The 6000-nt window shown below is 43.0% G+C and overlaps 1 protein-coding gene across 1 annotated transcript in view; it reads right to left on the reverse strand.

The window, feature by feature from the left end:
* TRPC4 (transient receptor potential cation channel subfamily C member 4) overlaps positions 1–1815 on the reverse strand; it is a 197339-nt gene extending 195524 nt beyond the window's left edge. The window contains exon 1 of the mRNA XM_038387745.2: positions 751–1815. The gene's annotated coding sequence lies outside the window, so the exon portion shown is untranslated. The remainder of the gene's footprint in view (positions 1–750) is intronic.
* Between the last annotated feature and the right edge of the window lie 4185 nt (positions 1816–6000).

The following is a 6000-nucleotide window of genomic DNA, read 5'->3' on the forward strand; positions in this document are numbered from 1 at the left end:
CACTATACCTGGGGTGAGGTGGGGAGGGACCAAATGTTGTTGTTTTTTTCCCCCTGAAAGCGCGGTCTTATGCGCCTCTGTAGCCAAATAATAATATACGGGAGCGAAATGCAAAGTCTAAAATGAGACAAAGGTGATTTCTGATGCACTCTGAGCCCGCAGCTGAACAGCTGTGGCTCACGGTCCCTTAGCGGCTCTCCGCTCTGCCTTAAAGGCACATGCACGCTAATTCTACAGCCAGTCTCGGTCCAGTTAAACAGCTTCACTCGCCTTCCTGAAAGCCCTGGCTCAAAGTATTAGCCTTCTGCATAAACCCAGGGGTTTACATTATGAGCATCGCAAATGCAACCCTTCCCCCCCATGCTATTGTCTACTAGCTACTTCTGAACCACCCAGTCGTCGTCACAAAACTGGTTCCCTTCCGTTTTTTTTTTCCATATACTCAGTTGTCCTGCAGGTGTCAGACTTTACTTGCAATAATCCAAACGATGGCACCTTCTACAATGTCAACAATTAAACTGATTGCGATTTTTTTTTTAAAAAAAGCCACTTTTGTTATGTAAAGCGCGGGGGGGGGGGCTAAATGTGGCTTAATGCTAGGTCCAAGAGGGTACAAAACCCCTGTCGTCACCGCGTGCTTTTTTCTGGGCAAAAGTTGTTAATCCCAGTAATTGGTGGCGTCTCTTAAGAGGAACAACAATAAAACCAAAGCTTCAAGAAGAAAATATTCCAAAATGGGTGAGAACTTACTTGGTTTATATGTGTGCGTTGCTATCCAGCGTTTTTACTTCAACTGTTACCAGGGCACATTTCAATTCCATTTATAAATTAAATCCAGTTAGGATGGTTTGGGTTTTTTGCAGTCGCCCACCTCATCCACTTTCCCGCATCTCTATGGTGTTCTCTTCATCTTTCAGACACTCTCCCCCAATTCAGGTGGTCTTCAACACTTCCACCCAAGGAGACGGCGCCTGTAGCTTCGCTTTAGTGCAACAGATGAGTGGCAGATTCCTCCCGGGCTGTTTATTGTGGTGTCTCATCACTCTTCCTGGGAATCCCATACCGACTGGAAAAAGTAACAAGCCCTCCCCATGAAATGTTTCCCGTTGGAAGAGAAACTGCGAGGCATGAACATCAGAGGGAAAAGAACGCAAATAAGCTGAAGTTGATGCTTTCCTGCCCAGGAGATCCACAGAAGAGAGACCTCTCACAGGAGATCACCCCCTTGGACTGTCTTGGCGCTGGTTTCTTCTGCCAGCTTCTCCGCACGATCGTTTCTTTCTGCCTTTCCCTGCTCGGTGTGTGGCGGAGCTGCTTCTCCTAGGGACTTTTTTTTTCTTTTGGTCTGGTGGGGAGGCACCGTAAATACCTAATAGCGCCGCCTGCAGGATAATCAGGGGATAATAGTGAAATCCCCACCGGGGAGCAAAACCAGCTTTCTGCCGGCTCCGTTCCAATGGAACACAGGGTGCAGGTGGCCTCTTGCAGCCTCTCAGCCACCCTCCACCTAGAGACATTCCTCGCCAGTTTGGCGTGACCCTTTCCTTTCTTTTGAAAATGTTTTAGGCTGATATTTTTTTTTTTTTATTTTCTGTAAAAACGTCCAGGAGTGAAGTCAGGCGTGAACAACCAACAATCAATGTACTTACACCTCTCAGCTGTGCGCCAACAAGAGCGAAAAGGACTGGTTAAAAAAAAAAAATAAAGCACAGAAACAGCGACCGATTCAAAAGAAACCCTTCTCTGTGACAGCTGTAACCGACAACGCCCTGAGATGCACAACAGCAAACAATCGTTCGGTTCTCTGCCCCCCCCCCCCCCGAAAACCAATGCTCGGTGCAGTAGTTTCAAACGCTACAATATTTCCACTCAGCATTATGCATTCGTATACAATGCAGTGTAAAGGTGGGCCAGGCATCCCCAGCTGCAGTAACATCGCACCTCGTAGAAGTGTGAGATTGTTTCAGCTGCTGCTTGCTTTTGAGAAGCAAGAAACCTCTGGAATAGTTTCTCTCTTAGCGGTAGCTAGCTATCTGCCTTCCTGCTGTGTGTGTAGCATTATCCCGCTGCGGACCTTCTTGACCCGTTACCATTTCAATGGAAGTGCGTGTGATAAACTTCAGCTGAAAGTGGGGCTGTTCTCTTTTAATGCAAGAACTGTCACTTTTCCCGCGAAACTCAGATACCAGAGAAAACCAGAGCTCGTAGACCAGGGGAAAGGGGATTAGTCACCATTTCCCTACATCTTTAATCAAAATGAGGACAATACCTATAACACCAAAGTTAAACCCGTTAGCAATGAGACAATGTGCAGAAGGAAGGAGTCCACGTGCTTAGGTCTGGGTTTGGGTCCTGAGGAGAACAGTGTGCACTACTGTATACTCTACACGCGGAAAGGAAGACAAGCAGAGGAGTGTCAGCTACATGGTAACTCACGATTTCCTTGCTTAACTTAGCTTGTGTCCTCAGACTCAACCATCCTCCTAGCTTGCCTGCTTAAATCAAATCCCAGCTGATTCTGAACTCCTGCTCAACGCAGAAAGAACTTCTACTGTAGCCAGTACAGGGACTAAGGTGAGGAAATCCCCACACTTCCACGGTAAACAAATAATAAGGCCTGCCTTTGCATTAAATATATACAATATTTCCTCTCTGTTTTTTAAGCAGACCTAGAATTAGCACCACAAATCCTACATGAAGTCTTGGTGTTTCATTCTGCCTTAGCTCACCTATTTAGAAACGCAGTTTGTTTGTTTTTCAAAGCTCACAACCATGTGTGTTCTAACATTGCTAAAGTCTTAAAGGGAAAGGCGAACGAGCCAGCAAACACTTCTTGGAAGTATTCAAACAGCATGACATAAAGCAGTGCCTGGGCACAACCATGCTGCAGAAGCTATTCATCAGGAGCGTTATGTCAAAGACTGGGGTCAACTTGTATTTATAAAAAAAAAATCAGTTGTGTTTTGCTTCACCAATAACTAGCTGAAAACACTTAAATGCACTTCAACCCATTCTTTTTGCAGACTGCAGCTCCCTGAAGATAGAATTTTCTGAAAGTCCCTTCTAGTGCTAACACTGGAGTTGCACGTGGGAACTTTACAGATGGTGCAATGCATTGCCTAGAATAAACTAAAATGCAATGTCATGGCAATAGGGGCCTACCTCAGCGCTGACCTGGGACTCCCTCCATGTCTTTTTGGATGCATCAGGCACTTGATCTCCAATAACCTGACCGAATCACACTTGTAAATGTAGCGGGAGCCTTTTGCCAGTTTTTTAAGCCAGTATAGATGTGCTTTAACAATTTTTGGCATTTTCCATATCATAACCTCTTTTCAATCCCCTGTGCATCTCACCAGTGATTACCATTTGCAATGAAATTAATTTTCAGGATAAAATCTTGCTAGTCTTATTCCTATGGGAATTTCTACTGAAATTCAAGGAATTGCTCCTTTGATTAAGGTCAGCAGGATTTGGCCCTTTTTGTCTTTACACATCGAAATGAAGCTGTGCTATTTCTAGCATATGTTTAGATGCCAATTTTATCATTAGTAGTAATCAATATGGCACACAAGCAGAGTTATAGGGAAGATACTGAGAGGCCAGTGTTATATGCTGAGGCAATACAGTTTGTGGGGTAGCAGCCTGGCTGGGCCTGCATTCCTAAGCCCACAACGTTACAAGAAATCAGGTTTCAGAGTAGCAGCCGTGTTAGTCTGTATTCGCAAAAAGAAAAGGAGTACTTGTGCACCTTAGAGACTAACAAATTTATTTGAGCATAACCTTTCATGAGCTACAGCTCACTTCATTGGATGCATTCAGTGGAAAAAGGTCCCTCTTGAAACCTGACCCTCCTTCTGAAGTTCCACTCCTCATGATAAAATCTCCTCAAAACACATTAATATGTTAGCTGCTGATCACTCCTGATACTCCTGGTCTTATTGGATTTTATGTATTTGAAATACCATCCAAGCTGCTTATTTTTTCTGGTGCCTGAAGTATGTGTAACTAACACCGGATATATCACTGGTTTTGTTTCCTGGACTCATAAACAGGCAGAAAACAGTTTAATGAAAGTTTGCATTTGTGTAGAATCTGAGAATACCAAAGCACTTAATATTAATTAATTCAGCCTCCCAACAGCACTGGAAGGCAGGTAAGAATTAATGGAGAAGATCTTTAGCAGATGTAAAGCACCAGAGCTCTACCAAGGGAATCAGTGAAGCTGCATCAGTTTACACTCACTGAGGAGATGGTCCATTATCTTATATGACAGATGAGGGAAACTGAAGGATAGAAAAGTTAACCCATGACTTGCCTAATTTCAGATGGGAAGTCCATCACATAGCCAAGAATAGAACGCAGGTCTAATTCCCATTCCTGTGCTTTAATGTCAGGATCATCCTAGCCCTTTGTATTAATAAAGACATTTCTTATAGGAGAGATGAAATTTAAAAGGGATATAATGTGAAATTCTCCCTAAAATGGAGATTTATTACATAATAAAATGCATTAAAAAGGAATTTGCAACACTTATTTAAAATAATCTCTCTAACGAATTCAGTATAAATGCATTTTACCTTTTCATTGGTAAGCCATAAAGGAGGAAGGTTTCCTCAGGTGTTTGCTGTTTCCATATAATTTAAAATATACAGATAGACCTATTACTATTATGCAAAATAATACAAAATGCAAAATACTATGAAATACAATACTTATCTCTAATTGCAGTGCAGAGGTTTTTTATCTTTATTTTGGAGGCTAAATGTTTGCACAGAATAGAGATTAGCATTTCTACTCTTTATGAGTCTAATTTCTGAAATTCATAACAGGTTAATTCCATTAGTTCTATTGTTACCTGCCAGGCATTTCCACCAACCATAGCCCTTTTTGTGTTGGGTAAATTGCTCTAGCCAACCCACATCAGGCCTTCCATATTATTAATGCTCTCTCCTCCACTCAGTGTACTGTATTGCCATTTCTGTGCTTAAATGCAGATTAGGGCTCAAAACCAAAGCCTTTAAAATTGCATACCTGTGAAAAGGTCTTTTTTAGTGAATGAATAGAGACCATGGAGCAGGATTTGTAGGTGTTAGGGGAGTGCTTTTATTATATGTATTGGAAGGACTTTTCTAAACAACATTATTTGAAAATGGGTTGGAAACATTTCAAATCTTCTTACAGGTCATGGCACTGCCTGACTTGGCTCCCTCTGTGGTTGCCCCAGGATTGTCAGGCTCTTCGAAGGCTCTTTTGTGTGTTATGTTCTCAGGGGGTTTAGTTCTGTGGGCTGAACCTGGGGTTAAGATGCTATTTAGTGTTATTTTTTTAACTTGACAGGGCACATAGCTTGGGATAGAAGCCCTTTTTATAATTGTAGAAATCCAAATAATAAGATTAATATTCAGCAACCAATGAGAATCAAGACACTGGTTTTTCACTGAATCCAAACTTGGTCAAAACAGTGAGCCTCGGTGGAAGGCTGTTGCCATCAAAGTGGTTCTGAATAGTGGAGTCCAGAAACTTAGCATCTAAACATACCTGCAGTCATAAATTATTGAGCAACCATCCTCACTCCATAACAAAGCCCTAAGAGTATGTCTACATTGCAATAAAACACCTGAGGCTGGCCCATGTCAGCTCACTTGAGCTCACAAGGCTTGGACTGTGGGGCTATAAAATTGCAGCGTAGACATTTGGACTTACTCTGGAACCTGGGCTCTCAGGTCTTCCCCTGTTGCAGGGTCCCAGAGCCCAGGCTCTAGCCCAAGCCCGAAACTGGACATCTACATTGCAGTTTTATAGTCTTGCAACCTGAGCCCCACAAGGCTGACTCAGCTGTCGGGTATTTTATTGCTATGTAGACATACCCTTAATGGCTCAGGATTTGGCTGCCTCTCTCCCTGTGTCATGCTGCTCTAGCTGAGATCCCCGACGATTCCCCAGCTGTAGTGCTCCTTAATACAAATGAGAAGGAGCTACTCGTAGGGTGTTCTGTGT

Source organism: Dermochelys coriacea, chromosome 1, assembly GCF_009764565.3.
Source record: "Dermochelys coriacea isolate rDerCor1 chromosome 1, rDerCor1.pri.v4, whole genome shotgun sequence".
NCBI classification, from domain to species: domain Eukaryota; kingdom Metazoa; phylum Chordata; order Testudines; family Dermochelyidae; genus Dermochelys; species Dermochelys coriacea.